The sequence below is a fragment of the Lepidochelys olivacea genome (assembly GCF_965140295.1).
Source record: "Lepidochelys olivacea isolate rLepOli2 genome assembly, chromosome: 11".
Lineage (NCBI taxonomy): Eukaryota > Metazoa > Chordata > Testudines > Cheloniidae > Lepidochelys > Lepidochelys olivacea.
The window spans coordinates 53,830,301-53,855,927 of record NC_140421.1 but is presented as its reverse complement, the minus strand read 5'-3'; the positions used below and the strand labels follow the sequence as shown (position 1 = coordinate 53,855,927).

At 43.8% G+C, this 25,627-nt stretch overlaps 1 long non-coding RNA gene across 3 annotated transcripts in view; it reads right to left on the bottom strand.

The window, feature by feature from the left end:
• LOC311528507 overlaps positions 1-25,198 on the bottom strand; it is a 30,993-nt gene extending 5,795 nt beyond the window's left edge. The window contains exons 1-4 of one of the 3 annotated variants that reach the window (XR_014713617.1): positions 24,986-25,198; positions 8,026-8,252; positions 7,781-7,867; positions 1,164-1,444 (exon numbers count right to left, since the gene is read on the bottom strand). This is a non-coding gene — a long non-coding RNA (uncharacterized lncRNA). Of the gene's footprint in view, positions 1-1,163; positions 1,445-7,780; positions 7,868-8,025; positions 8,253-21,286; positions 21,335-24,985 lie in introns of those variants that run through there. The other 2 variants (XR_014713618.1, XR_014713619.1) reach the window with 2 other exon arrangements.
• Between the last annotated feature and the right edge of the window lie 429 nt (positions 25,199-25,627).

Here is a 25,627-nt window from a genome sequence, read left to right as displayed (position 1 = left end):
CACCATATGGCACCAGCACAAGATGAGACAGCCTGTCCAGCTCTGCTCGACCTGAGAAGGACCAGTGAAGGAGGGGGACCAGACCAACCAGATGATGTCCCTAACCAGGGCTCGGTAGCTGGCTCCATAGTAGCAACTGTCATCTCCAACCTACCAGCCATGACTGACCAACTGCTCTATTTTCTGAAATTATCCACAAAAGCAGTATTTATCGCATCTTACTACCCTATCTCCTCTCTCCCTCTGTGTCTATCTTTTTTGTCAAAAACAGAAATGTGACTATCATTCCCAACTCAAAATTAAACAACAGAACTAATCTTTTCTTCCTTATCAAAAAGAACTGTTTGACAGAATAAGGAATTTTAACCAATATTCACCATTACTGAAATCGAATGATTAAGTCTGCTTTGTGTATTCACTCAATTTCAGTTTCAATGTTTTTTGCCTTGTTTTATTTCTTCTCCTTGTGTGTGTTTCAATCAATACATTTCTAACCTTTGGCATGAATCTCCTAGTGTGTTTGATACGCTACTAAGCAGGCTGATGTCTCTGGGTATCAAACCGTGTTTAATGTTGGATAGTTACAGGGTCATGTTAACACCTTTAACTCTTTGGGCCTATATATTCCATGAAAATTTATACAACAGTTCCCTTACTCCTTATCACCTACCATTTCATATGTTCCTCTGTTCAAATTTTATGTTAGAATCATCATAGGATTGATCATCAACAAGTAGCAACTAAAGAAGAACGTAAAAATATCTGCTGAAACTCTTCAGTGGAAGAATTTTTTTTTTCAACCCAGATCTTAACTTCCTAGATTGTAATATAAATCAATCCACTGGGCCAGATTCATCCCTAGTGCAAACCCACTGAGATCAACTTGGCCCATAATGTTTAATTTTTGTTATTAATAACCACACTCTCACTTCTCAAAATGGAGAACATTGCCGTTTTTAGAGATCTCTGCATGTTTGCCTCATGAATACAGATCTGCCAAATAATGTGGCAATAACGCCGGTCGTGAGCGAACAGTTACTTGTTTGCTCAGTCTTCATGTGCCACGGTGAATCTGAACCGGAGAGATTCTCAGGCTCTGGTTTACATGTTGAATCTGAAAAAAACAACTCTTTAAAACATGCTGATACTTCAGATTGTGTTACCTTAAATTATGTTCCATTGCAGAGCATGAAGCTGTAGGCTGCCTTGATGATATACAGGGAAAACAGAAAACAGTTCATCAGCATTTAAAAAATAATAGGGAGACAAGTGTTTTGGATCCAGAACGGAGTCCTTTTTTTGTGAGCGTCACAGCCAGCTGACCATGCTCCGGAAGCGGGTGGTAACGTTTTTCGGAGTATAACAGTCCTTCTTCTTGCACAATAGTTTTCATCCCAAGGAAGCCATTCGTTTTAGGCAAGTACTTCTTCCCAGGTGTTATTTCCTGTGGTGGCAGTTAGATCATTTACAATAATCAGCTTTTTTGCTTTTCATTTCACGTGTACAAAAGTCCGTGACAACCACCATCACCTAGTTTGCTTTAACCTACTCCGTATCACAGCACAGCAATGCACTGTAAAATCACATTGATATACAGGACTAACCATAGAAAGTGTAACAAAGTTACTGTGACAACTCTGGTTTCAGCAAGCCCAAATCCTAAGACATGTGCAACAATCAGGAGAATGAAAAGTGCAGCATTCGTATGGGGCTGGGTTGTTTGTTTTTGTATTAAAAGAATGCTGTCAACTTGATCTTTTTTAATTGACTTTTAAAAAAAAAAAGATCAAATAAGGCACCAATGAAGTCCTGTTTACAACAATGAAGGCACCATTAAAATCGTTTGTAGTGTTTTTTTCTGCTCCCTTATTGAGGTTTTAAAAGGGTCTTTTGCCCAAGAGAAATAAAGCAAACGTGCTCAGGCCCATTCCTCTTCTTCTGTTCCTCATTGACCACACTCCTGTCTGCTACCTTTTCAGCAGCAGATTTGCGGCTGCTGTTCCTGGCAAATGTCCTCAAGCATGGGGAAGCAAAAAAGGTGAAACTGACTAAACACAAAGACCCAGATCCTCAAAGATACTTAGGCACCTACTCCCAATGAAATTAATGGGATTTAGACAGGGCTGCACAGAGGTTTTGGGGGATTGGAGCAAAAACTGAAATTGAGGCCAGGTTGCAACACCACTCAAATTTGGCGCAGATGCCCCCCCATCATTTTGAATGCCTTCTCAAACAGGGGATCCAGGGTAAACTGCCCCTTTTCCCACCCCATCCTGCATCCCTGGCCTTGGAGGATCTGGGACAAAGAGCTGTCAAATGCGCAAAGTAATCAAGCTAGAGAAACTTTTGTTCTTTAAACTTTTTTCAATGTCTCAGAACAGTAGTAGGTACAAAAGTTTCAAAGGGAAATGTGATTTTCTAATGATGGTGCCCCTTTAACAAAGGATGTGTCTGCACTATCAGAAAATCCCAAGGCTAGAAAAATAAATAGGGTACAGAAGAACCGCATGTGCCCATAGTTGCCATGCTGTGCACTATACTTACACTGTGGCCAACAAAGCGTAGAATATAAAATCCTACATGACTGCAGGCTATTCACGGTGGAAGCCATGGGATGTGGGGACCACACTACATCTGGCTCTGTGCAGACTGGGATAGGTACATGTTCCATTGATTTATACTCCATGTCTGAGAGATTTTTATGACATTAGTCACAAACAGCAACATGCAGGTGTGCAACCAGAATGAAAGAGAAGCTTAGACAGCAGGGCAGTGGAGACTGGATGGTTCAGAGGTGCTAGAGGATATAGGATCTTACATATCTAGGTCACCATGTCAAATCTAGCTGAATTTGGTGGTAGAAACAAGGTCATTACTATCAAACGGTTGCTTGGCGACATATGTGGAATGACGCAGCGGTCTCACTCCAGTGAATAGTGGACAGGTTTCCTCATTGCAAAACTCTCATTGTGATGCTCCTGTTGGTCATCACAGCAGAGAGTCCAAAGGTTAAACGAACCTAGCGGCTCCTCCATCGATTGTCCCTACTGAGTTGAGGTATGCTGGCAGCCCGATGTGTGGGAGGGGAGCATTGCTGCTTTCAGAGCTGCGCTGACGCTGTAGATAAGCTCCCCAGAGCTTTCAATCCAGCAACTTCCACAGACACTACAATCACTTTAAAAAAAAGCAGCATGGGTTGGTGCTGCAGACTGAACATCTGTTGGAAACTGAGCTCCCTATAGTTCAGTCATAACCTAGTCCATACAGCAGAGTTTTCCATAAAGACAACACAAGGGCCCGGATCCTACGGGGCACTGAGGCAGCTTTGCACCACTGTGACCACAACGAGGAGACTGGTGGCACCTCAAAGACTAACAGATTTATAAGGTGCCATCGGACTCCTCGTTGTTTTTGTGGACTAACATGGCTACCCCTCTGATATTCAGTTAATGAAGGATTCCCCAGGGCCTCCATAACAGCCTCCAGGCCACCCCTTTCCCATCCACCAGAACATGAGTCATAGTCAGGACTCTTTTGCATGCCAGCAACCCAAAGTTGCTGGAGAAGCCCCTGGAAGCAATTGGCAGCCAGCCTGGCTGCTATACATTGTGCCTGGGGACCAATCCAGTGCTCACCAGCCCAGGATGAAGGACTTCAAGTGACCTTTGCACAAGCACACCCTTCTGAACTGTGCCAAGAGCTCCTCAGGTGGATGCAGTCCTAGATCTGGGACAATCGGTCTTTTGATTTACAACAGCAGCCACACTGGAGGAGGCTGGCATTTTGATCACCAAAGCAATTCATGAGCTGCTAAAGAGCACAAGTAAATGAAACACTAAAAGCCATCATGGGATCAGTTATGCAGCCAGTGCGTGCAAGTAACTGCCAATGGACCTGGCCCACCTTAAAAATTGGGTTCATTTTATATAAGGTTATCAACTGAACAAGTTCCCAACGTACACTGCCTATAGCAGACTTCTCAAAAATTAATAGTCCTAAACTCCTCTGTATTCACAGAAAATTATTTGCATTTTTAAAATGTCAGCAGTGTCCTGTCTAGATGACTCTATGCTTATTCAGTAGCATGACCAAAAGCACTGCATGGCTCTACAGTGGCAAATAAGGTAATATTTAAATTATATTGTAGAGCTGGGCCGTTCAGTACCTAACCTCACTTGTTTTAACCCAGGGCGTGTCTTTGGGAAATATACATCTTTCTCTTTTGTCGGACATGTAAATCTGGAAATATTTTCAATATATGAAGCAGAACTGGGGTTATTGTGGGCAGGGACAGTCTGGTATAGAATGTAGTGTTTTTTTCTTTCACGCTGCGAGCAAGCACACGCAGGGCACCAGTGAGATGGGCTGCCCAAAAGAAGAGAGCACAGACACTGTCTCAAGTACCAGCACTTCAGAAGATTCTCCTCTGCACGTTTTGCTGAGGCGTCTTCAGAGTTAAAACTGGAGCTGGGTACTGGGTCTCACTTTTCCTTCGCGAAACTTTTCAGCAAAAGAGAAGCCTTTGGAAGAGTGATCTGTTTTCCGAATTCCAGTGGAAAATAGTGCTCAGCAGAAAAAAAGAAACTCAGGGTATGTCTACACTGCAATTAAACCCCCACGACTGGCCCATATCAGCTGACTCGGGCTCCTAGGGCTCAAGCAGTGGGACTGTAAATCTGCAGTGTAGACATTCGGACTGGGGCTGAAGCCTTGGCTTTGGGACTCATCCCCCTCAAGGGGTCCCAGAGCCCAGTATCAATGTAGTCCAATGGTGCCAAAACTTTTCTTGTCACACCCCCCCCTTACCAGTAATGGACTCTGTCTGCGCCCCACCCCCTTTACCACACAGACAAGGATTCCTCAGCAGAAGCACTTGGGCTGAAGGCAGAGAGAAGGACAGAACTGGGGATTGGGAGGAGCTGGGGCGAGAGGGGGAGCTGGCCTGGAGGCAGAGAGGGAATGACGGCAGAGCTGGGCTGGTGACAGAGTGGAGCTGTGGCAGGGGTCAAAGCTGGGCTGGGGGCACAGAGGGGCTGGGTGGCGCTCACTCCCCAGCCCCCACAGGGCCCTGCCACATGCTCCCCCGTAAATGTTCCTCTGCACCCCCATAGGAGGCTGCAGCCCACAGTTTGGGGACCACTGGTGTAGACATACCTCAGGAAACAAAGGAAAGGCTAGAAACAATGGCACTCACTATATGGTTTTATGAGGGTGAACATCAGGTACGTAGGGAAGCCAAAGGGCCATATTCTTAGTGGATCTTTGCCAGCTTACACCAGATGATGATCTGGCCCCAAATTGGTTTGCCTATCTTCTTAATACATGTTGTTTCTTTATTTCCTTTTCATATTGTTTAAATAAATATTATAACCCAGTATTTTCATGGCAAACATTCTGCTGGGCTTTTAAGAAAAGAAAAACAAAGACAGCCCACAGGGTTAGGTATTTTAGTTCCTCGAATTATAACAAATGAATGACATTCATGTTTGCTCAGATTTGCATCAAGGTACACAAATCAGTTCAAATAACAATTACAGCATTCGTTTGACAAAGAAATATGATCATTTCCACTATAATTATGTATTGCCTGTGTATTGCCATGTCCCGACACTTGAAATTCAACTTCCACGTTTACGTGATCGTGCCTCCAGACTATTATCGTTAGTCCTACAGATACAGTAACCTTTGGTCCACATCCTCACCTCCCACGTTAAAAGGCACAGGAGGAGGCTTCTGGGGGGAAAACCACTCCCAGAGACCCTCCATGTTATCCCATTGGGGTTCAAAAGGAGGCAAGGCCCACCCCACATCTGTTGGATCCCTGAGAGACCTGGTGCATCAATATGGACACTCTACACCAGCTCTGGCCCTCACTGGGTCCTCTTGCTCCCTGGCAACACATCATCAGTGAAGCTGCACTAGCCAGAGCTCCTCACTGACTCCAAGAGCAAAAAAATTCTTGATCAAACTCATCCTCTTCTACTTCCTCGTATTTATACGGCTAGGGGACACAAAGCAACACTGCTAACCCTCACCCATCCCCAAGATCATACCGCTATGCTTCATCCCATGAAATCTCAATGGACTTTATCCTGTCAATTTAACACATCATTAGGTGTAGAGACTCAGTGACCACAGGGGAACTAGAATACTCTAGAGTATTATTTCAAGCTGGGTCCCTTATTGGCCAGCAATTGCATATTATGCCTATTGATACTTTGCTACTTACGCATCAACCAGGTTTCCTTCCATTTAAGGGTTAGGAGCCTGTCATTCCAGATTTGGCATAGAACTGGCAAAAACTAAGTTCTACCGTAGGTACCTACATTCAGATACTTCTAATCACATTTTCTGGTTGTAAAATAAATCAAAGACCATGTATCTGTTTCTGTCCCTCTTATTTTTTACAGTGATTGAGAGAGAGAGAGAGAAACCCACAGAGTTACTACATTTGACATTAACAGATGGTTTGACCTTTTTTTAAAAAAAAAAAAAGGGAGAATGATCTTGGGGTTACTGCATTAATCTGTCTTCTGATTCAGGAAATGTGTGTTCAGTTCCTGGCTCTGTCACATTCTTCCTTTATAACAGGGATGGCCAAACTTACTGACCCTCCGAGCTGCACATGACAATTTGCAGAAGTTTGAGACCCGGGGCTCACCTCCTGAGGCTTGGTGCTTCAGACCCATGGGAGGGGTCTGCCAGGGCTCGGGGCTTCAACCCTGCTCCTGCTGAAGCCCCAATCTCCAACAGGCATGCTCTGGGGAGCTGAAGCCCCGAGACATCCCTCCCTGCTGGGCAGAAGCTCCTACCCCATCACCCTGCTGCAAGGCAGAAATCCCGAGCTCTCCCCGCACGATCCCAGTCTGGTAGATGGAGAATAATGGGGGCATAGAGGGCTCCGCAAGGCGCACTTTAACTGTAAAAGAGCCTCATGTGGCTCGGGAGCCCGGGTTTGGCCACCCCGCTATATAACCCTGGGCAAATCATTTAGGGTAAAATTTCCCCAAGTGACTAAGGAACCTAGGCTCCATTTTCAAAAGTTACTAGGCACCTAACACCCATCCCTTTGAGGATTTGGACCCAAGTCACTCAAAAAAAATAGGACTTAGGAGCCTAAATCACTTAGGTACTTTTGCAAAATATGATTGTTAATCTCTTTGTACCAAATATGATTGTTAATCTCTTCCCGTCTCTAAAATGGGGATGCAAATATTTCCCTTCTCCTACTCTATTTAGATTGCAAGCTTTTCAGGGCAGCTACAGTCCCTTACTTTGTGATTGTACAGGGCCTAATGCTAATCTCAGTTGGGGGCCTTTATGTACTAAAGTAAGTAATACAAAAAGAAACAGTGGGTGGAATTTTGAAATTCAATAAAGATTTGGGTGCCAAACTTCTAAGTGCCTTTGAAAATTCCAGTCTATAATAATAGGCTGCAGGCAAACATACAATCAATAATGAAAAATCTCAGGTTAGACAAGGGAATGTTTAAACTCTTTGGACATGCCTTCTTTTGTGTTTGGAAAACATATTGTGGGCATGCCTGGAAATGAAGTAATAATAAATTATAATAATAATTTTATGTTAGAGGGATGCTATAAGAAAATAGGGTGGTACTTTCTTGCTGTATGAAGGAGTACTAAATGAAAGGTTAAGAATTCCCTGTTGCTGGGAACTGGGGTTCGATTCATTCCAAGTTTTTTGTTTCTCTAAGCATGCCTGTTCAGTCAGTCAAATCTTCTATGCTCTCTGCTTCTCACCAAAGACAACCTTATGTACCTGTGAAATTCATGGCTTTTTAGGCTCCTGATTCCAAGGAGGAACTCTCTTCAGTCCAGTTTGTTTTGGTGTTTGTTTGTTTTTAATCTGGAAAACAAAAGGGAGAAGGTCGTGGGCTTTGGGTTCACAGAAATTCCAAGCTGCATTCTCCCAATTTCAGCAACAATTTGTGCTCTATACCCACTTTCCTTCCCTCTCAGGCAGAATCAAAACACATTTTTCTTCCATGATGTCAGTGTACTCACAGTGATGGTGGGTTAAACAGTCAAGGAAAACTAAAAAGCAAGAAGGAGTACAGCAAAAACTGTATCTCAGAGCCCAGCTGTTCTCTGATGGTTACTGTTTCTTACAGGGCTGCAAAGCTTGGCCCCAAAAACTTTCCTTGATCACTTGCTTGAAAAAGTCCTCCAGGATATGTATTCAGAATCTGTTTTCCTTTCATCCCTTTTCATGCCATCTTCTCCCATCGTCTCTGTTAAGCAGAAATGGTAACTCAGATTGACATCACTTCTACAAGAGATGTGGAGCTATTGAATTATCTAAGGACAATCCTAAATACCAGCTTTTAAAGGATAACTGATCCACTAAAAGCAAGAATTGTTTTAGACATGCCATGTCACATTTATAACGCTTCATTTTGCATTGCATTATGTTATGTCTTGCAATGTTATTTTAACAAATGTAAAGTGGCATCACACAACATGACAGGTGCCTCAGAGACTGAAGGAAAGCCAGTATCCAGATCCAGTATCCATTATATCTTATTCTATATAAAGGATATAAGAGAAATAAACAGTAAGATATTTGCAGAATATGCAGATTGAAAGAGGCCAGAGTCTTCCCCGATTACCTAATGAAAATGCATATCTTACATTTTCTCTCTCTTCTTTGCAGTTAATATTTTATTTGCATTGGTTAAATCCTCTCTTCTTTTCTTCTAAATTTGGTAACAAGATAAGATGAATCCCTTTGTTTAGCCTTTTAATTAGTACTGACAATCTTAGGGAATGTATGAAACCAGGACAGTTTCCTTAGCATACCACTCTTAAAGAAAATAATTTCCCTGGATTATAGTAAAAAAAACTTCTGTCTGTTCAAATAGACTTCAAATCAAGTAGCATCCCAAATGATACTACGGCAGCATTCTGCAAAAGTTGTCTGTCATGGTAGATCACCTTCCTTGCTCACTCCAGATATGAATCCCAGTTAGAACCGGTCTGAAAAAAAAGCTATTTTCCTTAAAAAACATTCACTCCCCCTTCCCCCCCCCCCAAAAAAATTAAAGGTTTTGTTGGATTCAACAGTTTCCACAGAAGTTTCTAATTTTCATTTAATTTCAGATCAAAAAGTTTTGTTTCCGTTTCAAAATCCAAACCATTTTTGGTATAGAGAACTCTTTGTAGGGGGGGAATGGTTCTCCATTTCTCTCCCTCCTACACACACACACTTTTTCAGGAGCACCTAAAAAAAACAAAACACAAAAATGTTTTAGGTTTTGAATAGAAAAATTAAACAAATGCTTCTATTCAAAACTAAGTGAAAACTTTGCTTTCCTCAACAAAATTGGAATGGTTTGAAGGAATTGAAAATTGTTGGTACACATTTTCATTTTATTTCAAACAGGCTTTTTTCTGGTCAGAAAACCCTTTGCCCAACTCTAGGGAACCTCTGCAGCCTTACACAAAAAATAATTGGCTTCCTCTGGGCACAGGCATGCAATTGCACTGAATTCACTGCAGCTCAATCCCAGACCAGGGTCTCCATTCCAAAAGAGAAGTTAGGGTTCCCATGAAGTGCCATGACTAGGATTATACTATACTAATATTTAATGGGTTTGCTTACCTAACTACCTGAATACTACTTCTCTGAATACTTGCTGGATGAATATAATAATTGGCAAGTGATGTCTGACTAGCCATATGTTGTTCAATTTGTATCCACTGGTGCCCTGAACTTGCCTTTGTCCAAGCTGCTAAATATTCTATCTGGGAGGCCTTTTTTATTTAATCAAAGGAAAATACTTTTTCTCTCTCTCATGGAAATTTCATTCATTTTTAAATGAAAAATGAGTTTTATTATTGTGCTCTTCAAATGTGTGAGGACAATACACTGGTAATGCCTGGCATGTATGTGGCTTATTTTTTATTTGGCTACAACTCTTCACAGAATTATTGCTGTTCAGAACACACCAAAAGGAAGTCTCCTGTGCAAAATAGGATTTAGGCTGACTGATAAAGAGGAAGTATTTCTTCTTTTAATATTAATTTCTACTGGATACCATTCTCACCAGAGTAGAATTGTAGCTTGATGTTCTTTTAGGGTCACACAGTTCCTGTCAGACCTCCCATCTTTTTTTTTTTTTAATTCCCAAGTTTTCAATTTTCATTTAGTAGTGACATTACAGGTTTAGCTTTTAAAATATTGCTAGGGTTTTGTTACTTCTTTTGGACCTGAACAGCTGGCCAAATTTGGGGTCGTGTGGATTGTTGCCTCTAGTAGGAGGAGTTGATAATGGAGTCAGATATTTCTTTGATGCAACCCTGTTTATCTACAAAGAATGTACAAAGTCCTGTCTCCCTGAACACAGTAAGAATCAAACACCAGGAGTCAGTCTTTTTGCACACAGTCCCAAGCCTCTTTCCAGCCAGTGCTTTTCCCACCAGTTTTCTCTCTCCGCTATTCTTAAAATCACTCTACAAGTGCATTTCTGGCTGTGTCATGACTTCCTTGCTGCCCTCTCTGTGTGCTTCTCCAGCGTTTCTGCTGTTCGTCTCACACACCCAAACACACATCTGCAATCCAATCAATTCCCTATTACTGCATTTGTTATCAGACCTCCAGGGAACCCCTTGGACTGCATAGCCCAGCCACAGCCCAGGCTAGCATGTGGCCTAATCCTTGGGCAATGGTTTTCCATTGTTTCAGCTATCACTAAATAAGGGAGCACTTAAATGTTCCCTCATTTAACTTGCACAGAAGAAAGCTGTCATGCCCGGGAGCTTCAATGTGATTACCCAACCCCCAGTACAACAGCATTAATACAGATTTACAACCTGAATACGGGACCAGTTTTAGTGCATCAGAATATATAGCAGCTGTAGAAAGTTTAACTTAGTCCTATGACATTTCTAGATTATCAGTTTCCCAAATCTTACACAATGAGAAATCTGGTTGATAGACAAGTGGCAACCATGCTGACAGTCTCGATTTGTAATTGTCAGCCAATAAAGGACACAGCTTTACAACCACTGCATCCAACTCAGACCACAACTGCATTATGGCACAGGCACTATAGGCTCACACTTAGGACCCCCGCTGCCTGAGTCTGCAAAGAGCCTGAAGCGATAGCTCTGAGAGTTGTGAATGCACCCAGGTCTCTCAGTTTGTGTCCACTGGTGCCCTGAACTTGCTTTTGTCCAAGCTGCTAAATATTCTATCTGGGAGGCCCAAATACTAATCACATTAGTGTTAATCACAGCCAGGAATAGTGGGGGCCCTGACAATACTAGAGGACTGTCTGTAGGGCAGGAGGAGAAGAGTGCAGCAGGCCTCACCCAAGCATCTGAGCTAAGTACTGAGGTGGGGAGAAAGGACCCATGCTGCCACCTCTGCTGCTCCTGAGGGGAGTAGAAGACCAACTGCCCTTCCTGAGGACAGAAAGGGGCACTGCCCCTGCCTCTCAGGGATAGAAACCACCTGCCACACCAAGTTGGTGGCAATGCTCCAGGGGCAGCGCTATGGGGGGAACCAGTGTCATGGTGTGCCAAGGGCCCCAGATCGTCTTAATCCAGCCCTTAAACGGGGTCCATTTTTGCTGCAGCCGGTCCCTTCAGCTGAGGTTTTTGTCTGTTTACACAGGTTAGGTGTTCTGTTACGACTTTGCTGTGAACTTCTAGTCTGAAATATCTCTTTGAGAGGGAGGCCCAGCGCTTCGCACACAGGATGGGGAGCACTGGCTTCTGTTTCTGACTCCACCACAGACTCTCCGGGTAAAACCCAGGCTACACTGAAGTCAGTGGAAGTTTTGTCAGCCATTTCACTGGGGCAAGGATTTCATCCTCTGGGTGACACTTGACTTCTCAGTGCAATTCATGCTACCGCTCTGTGCCTCGTCTCTAAACTGAGTGTACTGACAGCAAGGGGGGCAGGGAGGCTTCATGAATGAACAGCCGTAAAACTCAATGAAAGCCTTGGCTATAAGGCACCACAGAGGAGTCAAATATTATTAATAATTATGACTATTCATAAAAATAGACCAAAGCTGCACATGTTGGCACACCCAGAGTTTGCGAGTGTTTGGGCTCACACCCATGCCTGATGATTTGTCCGTGTTATTATTAATAACCCCCTCAACATTTATGCACATGCACTAAGCTCCATTTTACCAGCCTCCATCAAAGACTGCAAGGAGCTGGAGCTGGCCAACGGGGATTCCAGGAGCCAGCCTGGATTTTGCACCAGATACACATTGTTCTAGGGCAGGATGCAGAGTAAGATACATGTCGCTGTTGTGGTTTTCCTGGGCCGGTTCGAAACCAAGAGATCTGTGAAAAATATTGGATCTGACCTAGTGGCAACTAGTGACCAAATGTAGGGGTAGGGTAGAGCTTCATATACCAAAGTACCCCTTGCCCCTCTCCCCCAATCTCCCTCTCCTATATCTCCCCACGCAGAGTGACATCCTCATTTAAATCCATCCTATTTGCATGCACACACACATCCTCTTTCGCCCACTCTCCAGTCCTGTCAGCCCACCCCTTCTAGCTCAGATCTCCTCAAGTTCCTCCTCCCCCTCTTTCCAACCCAACCTCCTCCTCAGAGTCTCCTTCCCATCCAATCTTTCAAGGGTCCTTCCCAACACCACTAGATGCTGAACCCCTCAGCTCAGAAACTCCCACTCCCAGCCGAGTAGCACGGCCCCCTTTTCTCTCAAAAGCTCAGAACCTACAAACTGCTCAGTTTCCACAGCACAGAACCCCCTCCTCTGTCGGCTGTCCCTGCTCAAAACCCTTCTGCTCCCACTTGATCCCCCTAAGATCCACCCCCACAGAACAATCCATCTTCAGACTCAGGGGGCTTCTCTCTTCCAGCTGAACCCCAACCTGCCCACACAGAAGCCCTCCTCCCAGGCTCAGACTGAGCCCCTCTGCACCCCACTAAAAAGCCTGACCTTCCCATTCCCAGACATACCTGCAGCACAGAAACCCACCCTATCTCTCGCTGGAACAGGAGAAGCAGGTGCAAAGGAGCAGGGAGTACAAGGGCAGTCCAAGGAGCCCTATAGCCTGTGGTTGTGAGGCTGACCTGGATTAACTCCGCACAGGCTGGGAATCCCTGTTGAGTGACTGCTCCCTCTGTTGTCTGCAGTGGAGGAGCAGTGCCCTCGAGCCTCCAGCAGCTGGAGAAGCTTCGCCCACCAGAAATCCCCCGCTGGCAGCAGAATGGTACTGCACTCAGCATTTCAGTAGCCAGCCCACTATAGCACCCAGCTAGCCTAATTCCACGCCACTGCACCCGCTATACACCAGAGTAACTCATTTGAATTCCAGGGCACTACTGCTGGTGGAAGGGAGTGGCGATTCAGGCCCAAACACTACAGTGTGGCAGATACCTGCAGCTGGGACTTAGCCTGACCAGCACCTATTGACCTATTAGTCCTTGTGCGCTACAGTCCGGTGCCTTCCCCAGTAAGCATGAACTGACAGAACCTTATCAACCTTTTAAATGAGCTCTGACTCACCTCCAGGGCATTTTGCCTATGTTCCATCCTGCCGCGGATATTAACTTTTAAAAATTTAATTATTAATATTTATGATTCAAGGGAGGTTTTATTTACTGGATCTCATGTGACGTGCTGAGATCTACAGCCATCTAATCCACTGGCACCTAAAACTGTCATTGCACCCCAAATGGTGCATTCACCCAAATGGAACCAGCAAGGACAACAGTTTCCTGAAGAACCCTGCAGCGCATTTGCCTCCCATTCTCCAAATATAGGTACTCTGCTCCGAGTGGAGGTAAGGGTAAAACTCCCACTGACTTCAAGGGGAAAGGAAATAGGGCAATGGTGAGTTCTTTTGAAAAGCCCACGCAACATCGTTATTAGTATTATTATTTAATACTTACATTGCAGTAGCACCCAGTACCCATGGCGAGGATTGGGTCCCAATTGTGCTAATCACTGTACAAACACAAAGACACAGACCCCGCCACAAATACTTACACTTTTTAAAAGCAAGTGACATCCAAAGGGTGGGGATAGAGGAATACAATCAAATGAAGACACTGTTTCTTAACAGCATTTAAAACATGATGGTACCCAATGTTGGATTATTTACACTGTTTCAGAAGAAGTTGTGTTTTTCAGGCTAGACGCTCCGTTTTCCATAAGGTTTGGGGCCCAATTCTGGCTGTGATGTGTCTCAGCACATGCCAGAAAATCTGCAGCCACGATGGAAACACAGCAGTTTACTATCCTGACTCTGTTGAGAGGCCACTTCTCAGGCCCCTCATCACAGAGAAAACTTCTGGGGAGAGGCCACGGGTGTGATCTGCACACATATGCTTTGCCTGTCTTGATAATGGCAATTATACACCTCCCCTCACACAGCTTATTGCTGTTTCGAGCAGAATCAATCTGCTGGGGATGTCTGCCTGAGGGCACTCTCCATGTGAGAATCTGTGCACACTGTGTCAGTCACAAACTTAAAATGCACCCATTTGAAGGCCATTTCTGCAGTGATCCAGAATTTGCCTCACTGAGTTGACGTAAAATCCCTTTCTACCTGTAATAACAAACAATGTTACAACATCTAATAAGCAATCATATGGGGGGCAGAATTCACAGAGTTCAGAAATAACTTCAGACTCACAAATCATGGGAAAGAAAGTTATTCCTGGAGACCAACAGTAGGCCAGACTCACCAATACAATCTGCCTGCTTTGTGCCATTCTGGCAATGCCACACTATTGTATACCCATTTAACTAGCCAGCTAATCCTATTTTTGCAGCTGCTCTGTACCAGCTGAGCAGCAAACAGTGGATGGTGCCAGTGAGCATGGCCCAGAATGAATTCAAATTTGTAAAAATCAAAGGCAGCATGTGGGCCTGACACATTAACTTCAAGCTATTTTTCGTACCCTACTTAATGCCTCCTTCAAATTGGGACAAACCAAATTAGATTCTGACGTAGTGTGAAGAAAAAAAACTCAACACCTTTCTATTTTGTAACTGTGGTGTTTCTCAAAGCATGAGTAGGTGATGTGTAAGCTCTCCACACGGAGCATTGTTGGTGACCCCCTGAGCAGTACAGCAGCAAATATTCTAGTCTAAGGGCCAGACCAGGACAGGGAGGAAGGCAAGGGACTTTAATTGATATAGGTCTCTTCAATTTTTTTAAAATTCAGAACAGTTACTGGCTGACTTAACTCATGACCAAGACCTGAATTGTTAGGAAGTTTTCTAATTATTTATAATTGGGGCTGCATAAAAACCATGCATCACATAATCTCTTGGGGGCAGGGACTGTACCGTGTTTGTACAGCACCAACCCCAATGGGGTTCTGGTCGATGACTGGCGCTTCTACATGCTACCGCATTACAAATAAATAATAATTGTTATAATAATTTTAGGCTATTTCTTATTCTTCTACCTGAAGTTTTAACAAACAGTTCTAGCCATGATTACCGCATTTCTCTGGGCAAAATCTCTTCTCCAGATCTACACTTGGAAAGAACACTCATGCATAGATCTCCCAGGCTCACATTGAAGGGGACATTAGCCATCGTCATGGTATTCTCCCTTCTCTATTGGGAGCTATTTGCCCCTGTCCCCCATATACATCCCTGCCTCAACTTTCATGAATTGTCCTACAGTTAGATGGCTTCAGATCGGCCCTGAACCTGCACCATTGAAGTCAATAGGAGTACGTCTAAACTTCAATGTAAGCCCAGAGTCAGCTGACCTGTGTTAGGGAGCACTGGGCTTGAGTGTATACATTGTATTTTGACCCTAGATTAAGAATTTTCTGACCTGTGCTCAAACCTAGGGCTCAGACATCCACATTGCAGTGCGCCACTCAAGTCAAAACAACCATAGCCCAGAGTCCATTGACCGCCTATCCCTGCCCATCCTGGACCGTGATGCACTGTGAGAAAACTTTACTGCCCGCCCTGCACATTACCAGGAAGCAGCTCACTTCGCTCTCCATTGCGAACCCAGGAGGCTCTCAGACTGTGCTTTCAGATCTGTTCTTTCAGATCGGTGATCAGAACAGAATGCGTTAACACTGAGCTGCTCCTGTTTGCAAACCAGGGTGGGGGGGCTTCCATTTTCAATAGAGTGGATTGCAGGTTGTTGCAATAGAGAGGACTAAAGAAGCTGTCCCAAGGAATTGTGGGATACTACCAGATGACTTCCAGGACCAGAGTCAAGCAGGGCTGTGGCTTCGCTGCAAAGCAATAGGACTCAGACCCTGAGTCCCACCTCGATTTGAGCTCAGACCCTCTAGCCCTGCAGGGTCCTGGGACCCTGGGTTTGTGCATTTGCAGTGTAGACGCCAAGGGGGGAGGTTAGCCCTGAGGCTGGGCTCAAGCATGGGTTTACATGCAGTGGAGACATATCCTAGGAGTTTTATCATTAACTGCAATGAAAATAAGGTGAAGCCCATAGTCACTACAGCTCTTCTTTCCCCACTTAACACTCCCTCTTTTCCTTCCACATAATATCAGTTTACCTATTACTCCCTGCCTAATAAATTATCACTAATGCTCTGGCATAAAACATTTATTATCCTGAGCATCATGTGACCAATGAGTAACTGTACATTTCTGTCCATATAATTCGCACACATTGATTTCACATGAAAACAGCCCTTGACTTGCATTGCAGTGATCCTGATAAATTAAACATGTTTAATGATTTTAAAATATATATAAAAAATGTTTTCTAAAGCAAAATTTCTCACTGGTTAAAAAACCTGTTATGCCACTTAGTAAAAAAAATACAACAAAATTACTAAATAAAACTAAAAGAATAACGACATACAAAATATCTTCCTCAAATATCAGCCAGTGCAGCCAGGTGATGGCTTAAGTTAATGGTGCAATGTGCTGCCAAAGGAAATCACCAACTGGATTTCTGCTCCTGGATAGTTGGAAGCTGGAGGAAGTACTGTTTTCTGTCTCTGGGGAGAGATCAAGGGTGCATATTTATCACTGCTATAAACCCGGGTCTGTATTACCTTTCTCCTGGAACTTCCTCCATGGTGCCAAAGGATCCGCATTACCAGAGAGTGGAAGGGTCAGCAGCCCCCAAGCTGGCACAGAAGCAGAAAGCCCCTGAATGGATGATCCTGGGATCTGCACATATCTATACGGATTCTCCAAGCCTGTGGGTAGGCCTTGCAACTCATTCCTCACTGAGACTTCCTTTCCTTTGTGCCCTCCCAGGCGTTTTACCATGCTGGTGGTCAGCAGAGGAGATGATAGTTTTTAGTCTTACACTGGCTACAGTGGGACTTCAATTCGATTTCACAGGGTATAAATCAGGCTAGAGGTTTTTAAAAGCCCAAGGACTTTTCTCAGATCTGTGGCAGGTTCACAAGTACCCAGGCACAATATATGTAGCCTTTAAGAAATGGAAGAGAGAGGATCAAGGACGTTATTTTTTAAAACAATGGGCCACATTCTGGTTGGCCTTACCACTACGCAATCAAATCAGCATAAAAGAGTTAGACTCTTCAGTATTGATTTTGTTGGAATAAATGGGCCCAAAGTGTCAAAGGGGTTAGCATAACCCTGTCACTGTCCCACATTAAACCGTGTTAAACAAGCTTCAGGGTTTGGTATACAGAGACCTCAGCCCGCTTAGTCCCACAGCAAACACATCATTCAACTTTTCAACCTCGCATTTAAGCTTCAGCAAAAGGAGGGGGAAACAGTAAAAGCATTTGCAATATAAAGTATTAAGTAAAGCTTTTGTTTTAACGACATCTGTTGTTCCCTTTCTCTGTAGGGTCTTTAGAAGGAAAAAATACCTTGTCTGACAGTCTCTTAAATGGTAATAATGGTCCTTTGGGGGAAAAGAGAAAAATTTGGGCTGGAGCTGTTGTTAAAGTCCAGTCCCATTGCCCAGAAGCCAAAACAAGATAAACGTACACAAGAGGAGAAACAAAAGAATAGCAAAGATAGAAAATGCAGCTTCTGTCTCTGGCGCTGACGTTCACTGGCAGCCTTACTGATGGAGCAGCCACACATAGAGCACGCAGTTTTATCTGCCACTCCAAGGCTTGGCAAACTCATACCAGCATCGGGCTGTTTAGGGCATTGCTTTTAGATGCCTCTGTCTGGTCACAAGATGCCAAAAATATTTCAAATTATACAGCCTTGGCCAGCTAAGTCAGACTCTTATTAGACAAGAGGAAAAAAAGCTGATGGATAGGAAAGAGAAAAAGTAAGGTGGGGAAGGCAAAGGACACCAAGTGGGTGGGGCTGGGAGCTGGGGACAAAGTCTCACATCCCACGTGGGGTTCGGGATTCAGGTAAGCCAGTAGAGGTGGCAATGTCATCTGTGTCCCGCTCTCTGGCTCAGTCTGCTCAGGACATTTCTCAGGATCAGGACCACAAAAGCCCAGTGATGTTATGGTAAATCCCGGGATCCAGAAAAAGGTGTGGGGGCACAGCCATGATGGTGGAAGTCACTCCCTCCCTTTATTTCAGTCAACAATAGTCATGCTTCACTTTACCTCTGCTAATTTTCCCCCCAAAGACAGTTATTTTTAAGGATCCCAAAAGGGAGTGGTAGGTGGAATAGCCCATCCCCTCATTATTTTGCACCCCCCCCATTATTTTGCGTGCAAGGTGTGAACAGGCGTGCCTGCACTCTGATCACTCAGATGTTAATTAGTTCCCCTTGAGAATGCTGATGGGGGTAATTGGACAATCAGGCTGGCTGCATGGATGGTCTAAGGAGCCCATTACCACGTCAGCCCAAGGCTGATAAAGCAGCAGGAAGGAAGTACCATAGCAGGGAGGGGCGGGGAAGAGGGGACCAGGACTAGGTGAGCTCTGTTACACAGAGGCCTCAGGGGAGGAAGACCTCAGTTCCCCTCAGGTCCTGGCGAAAGGGCCAAAAAGTGCTGTTGGTGCAGTAAATAGCTTGTTGCATGGGGATTGTTGTGGAAATGGTGATGGGAACTTAAAATAAAAAGGATACAGTGAAGACACAACCACTGGAGTCCATGCAGTTTCTGCAGGAAGAAGGCAGGAGAGGAGCCATGCCCCGTAACACATCTGTTACACCTAATTTCTGGCACATCCATGTTGGTTCATTGATTTCCAGTCCAACATTTTTCTTGTTTAACAAGAAAATAAAACAGGCATGATCTTAACACAGTCCTTGAATTATAGCAGCAGGTTTTTTTTGTTTGTACTAACTCAGTCAGTCTGCCCAGTGATTTCAGCACAGGACTAGTCAGGGTTCCTGGGAGTCTACCTCCAACCCAGGCATTGCCAGGGCAGGGGTTAAAGAAAGAGCACCAGGAGCTAAGCACCTCTCCTGCGTAGGTGAGGTGGGAGTTCTGCCTCCTGTTTCAATAGATTTTAACTCCTGCACAAGTCACTGAATTCCTCTAGGCTTCAATTTTGCTCTCTGTGAACTGGGTGTAATAACAACACACGTGCTGTGAAGAGTTAATGAGTTTCACAGCAAGTTCAACACCTTAGATGAAAGACGGAATAGAAGTGCCATTGTTATTCTTTAGCTGAATGCTAACAGGGCACAGAAAAAAGTAACAAGGTATGGCATAAAACTAGGTGCGTTTGTGAAAAGGAGGGTGAAATTGATCAGTGACAGAGATCTACATAAGGGGAAGAGCATGGGCAAGAGTTGGCTTATGAGAGTCAGCATATAGCCATGGGGTTAGGGATTAAACAAGCTAGGATATGCTGTACCTTATGTGATTGCTGGAAATTGTCAGTCTATCTCCTGAATGAACTTCACGGGATTAAGTTAAACCTTACTGAATTACAGTTAACACCTTTGGGGTACTTTGAATAAAAATACAATTGTCTACATGTTATTGTATGTACCTTCTCTGGTGGGGAGAGGGGATGCTAATGTACTTCCTCCATTATCAACCCTTTGAAGCACTGCCCTGAAGAGGTTCACATATACTAGTTCAAACGGGATTCTCCAGGGACTAACAGACAAAGACAGGATTTTTGGATAAATAGCCTGGTTTTAAATTGGCCCAAGGCCTTCCCCCTGTTCCAGCACATGGACAGGACCTCTGGGTCCATGGAGGGTACGGGTGGAATGACGGGGCCTACTAAGACCTCATAAGACTGAGTGCTAGATCTGAGCTGAGGCTGTGAAGAATTTGTGTCCACAAAGAAAACCCGGGGGGTGGGGTGCTGAACGACTGACCTGCTAGAACCTATGTTAGAGTTGGGGCAATGTCTGATAAGCTTATAGCATGTGTGTAGGTTCAATTATTGTTTTCTCTGTAGTACTTTTTACCTTAGGAATTGCAGTGCTGCATGGTACCTTATTACTGGAGCAATTACACCTGTTAACCATCTCTGAAGATGTCCTTGGGCAAAGCAAGCAGATGTCCTTGGGCAACCTGTCTGAGCTGGGAATAACACAGTGAAGGCAGGGAACCGTGCAGCCTGGAAATACCCTGGTCAGAAGGGGGACAGACACTGGTCTCCACCCAGAAAGGCAGTGGCTGGGGAGCTGGAAGCTTGAGGATTGGTACCCTGGCTGGCCCACAGAGGGAAATATAGGTGCAGTTGCTCTGAACTGTGACACCTTAAATAAGCAAACCCTACAGGACACAAAGCAGAAGGGTCTGGGCCTGACAGCGGACACCATCAGGGAACCATTAGCACAAAGTAGCTGTAAGGTAAAAATGCAAAATGAATGTTGGGAATATGTCAGTAGAAACATGGGGTAAAAAAAAAAAAGAGAGAGAGAGACCTAGAACAGTTGTGGCCTGGAAGGGAACAGTGGATAATTAGTGTTGAATTCCAGCCAAGTCTCCCCAACAAACTATAATGTTCATACTCCATGACCCTCCAGGGGGATCCCCTGCACTCTGACCTCCAGAGAGGCATTCCAGGCTGGGGCTAATAGATGGGTCCGAGTATATCTTTTCCTCCACAGCCGGGATAATTAAGGGGACCAGAGAAATAATTTATGTGGAAAGACTGTCAAAAGTGAGACTCAGGGAGGAATCTTGAACCCAGGAGAAGGGAGGGTAGAGAATGATCACTATTTTAAAAATCCACTATCTATGATGTCAGTAATTGGACATTACGCAGCATTCTTCTAATGGCCATAGAAAGCAGGCAAAGGCAGAACTGTATCATTTCTGTCACTTCTTTTAAAATATGTCCACTCCCATCTGAGTCTGCATATTTTACAGTCTCAGCATATTTTCCAGAAGTTTCAACGTTTGGCCGACGTGGTGAGATTTTTTTTCTTAAGTACATTTACTCACCACACAGATTACTCACAGTCTCACAGCTCTACATCTTGAAAGTTTTCATCTGAGAAACAGAAAAGTAACAGCAAGTGTGGATATTATCAGTAACCCTCCAGAAAATGCAGGCACTTGAAACTGCTCACTCAAATGTGTTGGATGTATTTAAGTCACTAATTCTCATGGATTGTGTGATAACATTACTAACATTGTTTTCTGCAGAAGAAAAAATGGTAACAGCTACTTTGGCTCCAAATTTATTATTATTTCTAGAATGTAGGTAACGATTTACATGTATCTTATGAATGGAGCATCTGAATTTTAGCAAAAATTCTTCCACTATTCAGCACGGTTTATTGGTAAAGATGAAATATAGTGTTATACAAAAAGTCTTCTATGGGGGTTGCAAAATGTCATTTTATGGGTCCTGATCTAAAGTCTATGGGATTATTTTCACTGACTTCAATGGGTGTTGGATCAGGTCCATGAAGCAGTATTATTAGAAAACAGAGTACTGTTTAAAGAGTAGCTCTTGCTAGTACAATCTTACGGGAAAACTTGACAATATCTGATCTCCACAGTCACGCAGTTACCACTGTTGCTCCTGTTTGTTATTCTAGAAATAAAGACTTACATGGTGCTGAGAATCCATTAACACAATTATAATGCCCAATTAATCTTTGCAACTTGGGTGATGAATCATATCTCTAGGTGCACCTTCGACAGAGCAGAAATTCACTCCAGTTTTAGACTATCATTTTAATGCTTAATTTAACCTCTCCAGATTAAGCTGGAGACGATACAGTGAAAGAGTTTAACTCAGATCCATATTCATAAATAACTTTCCCCAGGCATCAGTGTGAACGCCTTGGTACCCTGTGAGCCACATTTTATTACGAAGGCTCAGCAGGAAGAAAGTTATGTGCCTTCCTTTACATCTCCAATTGGATTTAGTGGTATCTCCTGCCATCTACTGATAGTTTAAATAAAAGAGAGAAAAAAAAAGAGGAGAGGCTGGCTTTTCTGATTCATTTGTCAGTTGAACAACACGGTCAATGATCATTAGATTTTGCTAAAATGCCATAAATAATCTATTGAAGCTGGAATCCATTAGCTTTTAAAATAACTAGCGTCTATTTTTAGTCTTTCATCTTTTCTTTTTTCATCACGGCCATTGCTGGGTTTCATCTGATCTCTCAAATCATTGTCTTTTTATATGTTACATATTTTTTCACCTTAACTTGAAAATTGCTCAGCAAGGCCTACTAAGCATTAGTTAGTTTTAGTATTGTGCATGGTCTAAGTATAGCCTGCAGCCTTGGGGAAAGAACAATTGCCAGCTTAAGCCCCTAGAGAGAATGAAATAAATGAGTATTTGCTATAGCTACAGATTTAAGGATCTGTTTGCTACAGTTCCAGTAAATCTCTCATTTTTCTTATTTGTAAATACAACCTTTTAATAAAATAGTCAAAATTACTACAGTATGATGGATAGAATTCAACGCGATCTTGATACTTCAACCTGGATTTCAACATTATACTTCCTGTCGTATACTCTTACAATGTCCTTTATCAGTCAGGTGGTTCCAATCCTGCCATCAAGTCAAATGCAGGACTCTTACAGAGGGTGATGGGAGTTTGGCACATTTGGACCTAGCTGGATAGTAATATCTGCAAGATCCTGGACTTCAAAGGCGCATTTTAAGGCAAGACACATATTTTATAAGTGATGTACAGGCTTAAAAAATATCAAATATTTTGAAGAGAACTGAAGTAAATAAACATGTAGCTGTGTCATAAATATAAAGAGAAGGGTAAACCCCTTTGAAATCCCTCCTGGCCAGGGGAAAGCTCCTCTCACCTGTAAAGGGTTAAGAAGCTAAAGGTAACCTCGCTGGCACCTGACCAAATGATCTGTACCCTAGAGTTCAGAGTGGGGGAGGAACCTTGACATGGTGGCAGCGGTGGGATCATGTCAAGGTTCCTCCCCCACTCTGAACTCTAGGGTACAGATGTGGGGACCTGCATGTGGGGACCTGCATGAAAAACCTCCTAAGCTTATCTTTACCAGCTTAGGTCAAAACTTCCCCAAGGTACAAAATATTACACCCGTTATCCTTGGACTGGCCGCTACCACCACCAAACTAATACTGGTTACTGGGGAAGAGCTGTTTGGACGCATCCTTCCCCCCAAAATACTTCCCAAAACCTTGCACCCCACTTCCTGGACAAGGTTTGGTAAAAAGCCTCACCAATTTGCATAGGTGACCACAGACCCAAACCCTTGGATCTGAGAACAATGAAAAAGCATTCAGTTTTTTACAAGAAGACTTTTAATAAAAAATAGAAGTAAATAGAAATAAAGAAATCCCCCCTGTAAAATCAGGATGGTAGATATCTTACAGGGTAATTAGATTCAAAAACATAGAGAACTCCTCTAGGCAAAACCTTAAGTTACAAAAAAGATACACAGACAGAAATAGTTATTCTATTCAGCACAATTCTTTTCTCAGCCATTTAAAGAAATCATAATCTAACACATACCTAGCTAGATTACTTACTAAAAGTTCTAAGACTCCATTCCTGGTCTATCCCCGGCCAAGACGACTACAGACAGACACAGACCCTTTGTTTCCCTCCCTCCTCCCAGCTTTTGAAAGTATCTTGTCTCCTCATTGGTCATTTTGGTCAGGTGCCAGCGAGGTTACCTTTAGCTTCTTAACCCTTTACAGGTGAGAGGAGCTTTCCCCTGGCCAGGAGGGATTTCAAAGGGGTTTACCCTTCCCTTTATATTTATGACAAGCTGTTTCCTTGCAGTTTAATGTGTCCCTATTACTGCAGTTACTAGAGTCTAGAGACACACCCCAGGAGGAATTTGACCTATTCTGCATGGGTTGAAGCAAGTTTCCCATAGTAAGAGATGACTCACATCCCATAGTTCATACTGTGCAGTGGAAATATGCTCTGTTCCTCCAAATCACAAGCCCAGCATTCATTCTTTGCCTGTCATACAGTGATGATTATAAATCTAGTGTTTACAAACAAGTCGCAGTCAAATCAGGAGAACCATCCAAATCAGTTCCAATATACAATGAGGCATTCCTCCAGATTTCAATTACATGTGCTTGAAACAGAAGGGTCTTTCACACGATTCCAAAACTCACTGGGCCATATCCTGTAGTTCTTCCTCAGCGTCTTTTCCTGCTTACCCTTACACATAACAGTAGCCCTCACTGACATGATCCCAAGGGCTTCAAAGGGGTACTCACTAGGGCTGTAAGAATACAGTCTGCCCCGAGTAAGTAGCAATGTATAACTTTTGGACCCGGGAGCAGAAATGTAACTCAGAGAGTCATAGAAAGAGTCACTTTCCCCTGTGCCCCAGGAAATAAACTCAGGTCCACCATCCCTTACCAGGCACAGATCACTTCCCCCTCACACCAGCACAGATGCACTGGCTAGTATGTTGCTGGGACAGAGTCAAGGCTACACCCATTCACTGTTCCTACCTGCCCACTCTCCACCCTCCTGTAGAGACTGTTTCACCCATCCACCTCATGCTCCGACCCACAATGCAGGCTACCCTTCCCCCCTAACCCCCCACAATTTTAGGGTTGCCAACATTGTATTTCAAAACTAAGAGACTGTTTTCTTAGCACCCCTGCCTCTCTCCCAATATTATCATCATCATTATTAATAATAATAAGCAGCACTCACCTACCTTCGCCAGGGGTATTTCTTGCTGCTTTTTGCAGCTCTCACCAACTCCTGATCTTATAGGAAGATGAAAAAGTAAGGGCTGTCCCTTGTAACAAGGGACTGTTGGCAACCCTAGCCCTCATCCAGCCCTGTGTGGGTAGGTAGGACAAGCCATGATTTTGACCCGAGTAAGGGCTCCTCCTGTGCCTAAGTGTTTGCAGGATCAGGCTCCCCTCCTCCTTACCTCGGGTCATTAGGAGAAATGGCACGAGCTCAATGGGCTTTTCGCCAAGGACAGAAGGATATGGCCCAATGCTTGGAAATCTTTCAAGGCAAAGTTTTTGTGACCTCTCCTCCCCCGCTTTCCCAACACGTACACACACACACACAGGCAGCTTTGAAATCTGATGGTGGTATTGTTTCAGAACTTGAAACACATCCAATATTTGACCTTCATTTTCCAACTGTTGAGAAAACATTCCGTTCACACACCCTGATGTCTCTTCTCAAATGAGCACATGAAAATAGTAAGAAAGAAGTTTAAACCAAAGTAATTCACTTTCTAAAATAAAAACCACAAGCACTGCTTTCTATTTCACATGACAGCTCCTTAGTAACCGAAACAGAAAAATGTTCATGCTGCATTTGGGTTCTGTCGCA